Raw genomic sequence first — 1,637 nt, forward strand, 5'->3', positions numbered from 1 at the left:
CCCCCCTATAAAAGAGAAACGGAATTTTCGGTTTCGAAATAAAGATAAAATAGGGACGAAATATCAAGACTATGATGAAATATTAAGCTAGAGATAAAATAAAATTAAGGTATGAATCATATATTTATAATAACGAAAGAGAGAATTTTGTCGGGATATAACAAAGTGTATAATGTTTGTTATGTTTAACATCCATTTTTTTGTTACATTCATTAGGTCTTAATGATGATATTGTGCAAGATAACAATTTTGAAAATATTGATGATATTGATGATAAAGACTCAACTTATGTATGTACAACCACCGACTTCATCTGATAAAAGTTTCGCTGATGAAAGTTTTATTTATCCTGTGAAAGATCAAGCAACAAATTCTGGCGCTAAATACACCGACAGCTCAGTAAATACTAATCAATTAAACATATCAACGGCACGAAACATGTTAGAAATTAATATTAAAGATGAAAAACTGAATGAAAGTTAGACAAATCTATTTCTTATATAATAATACTCTTTTGAATTGATAATACTTTTCACTTTTGAGGTTTTCATGCCTTTCAGGATACTATCTTTTAGAGATACCAAAACCGACGTCGAATCGACATCGATTCGATGTCGATTTCATTGTCATTTCTCACTGGGAAAGGATTTGCGAGTTATTGTCATGTCGTGATTCATTGCTAATATCAACTTTTCAATGTAAATCTTGCAGTTCACTATTGCTAACATTTAATATCTATTTTCCTTCTTTTATTATCCCTTAATAGAAGTAATATTGAACAAGATATTTCAAAAAACATTCATGAGAATTCATCTTACGTAGTATCAAATGAATATTCTGATGAAAGTTTTGTTCAACCTATGATAGATAAAGCAACAAATTCTGTTGTTAAAGAAACTAATAGCTCAGCAAATACTTCAAGCGGTTTAGACATGTCAATGACTTTAAATATACCTGGTAAATGTGCTCGGGATGACTCTGAAATGTTTGTTACATCAGTTAATGAAGGAAACAAGAAGCATTTCTGCATGTATTGTAAGACATTTCAAAGAAAAATAGCTCGTCATCTTCAAAGAAGACATGGTAATGAATTGGAAGTACAAAAATTTAAAGATCTACCAAAAGGGACTGTAGAACGAAGAAAAATCATAGAAACGATTCGTAGACGCGGAGATTTCTATTTTAATGTTGATTGTGAGGTAAATGATGGAGAGCAATTAGAAAGACGTTGAAAAAAAGAATATAGCAGATTACCTTCTGATTATGCTACATATCCAAAATGTAAGATTTTCATTTTGAAGCTGACAAGCAGATATCACTATAAAAGATGCATTATGGACAATAAGATTAAAGTTAAAGATACTAGATCGCTATCGATTTTAGGAAGACAAGTAATAGGATCTATCATGAGGCAAGCAATGCTTTAAGAATGCGAGTCTTTTCAATTTTAAGAGAAGATGCTATAGTAAGACGTGTACGTTATGATGAACTAATAATTGCATTAGGTGATCAACAATGCGAGAAGTATAAAGCATCTGAACATAATGATGTAATGATAAGACAAAGAATCAGAAGGCTAGGTCGTCTACTTGAAACATTAAAATGTCAAAATCTTGAGATAATAGATTTTGCATCCA

Source organism: Trachymyrmex cornetzi, unplaced genomic scaffold (genome assembly GCF_001594075.2).
Source record: "Trachymyrmex cornetzi isolate Tcor2-1 unplaced genomic scaffold, Tcor1.1 scaffold547, whole genome shotgun sequence".
Lineage (NCBI taxonomy): Eukaryota > Metazoa > Arthropoda > Insecta > Hymenoptera > Formicidae > Trachymyrmex > Trachymyrmex cornetzi.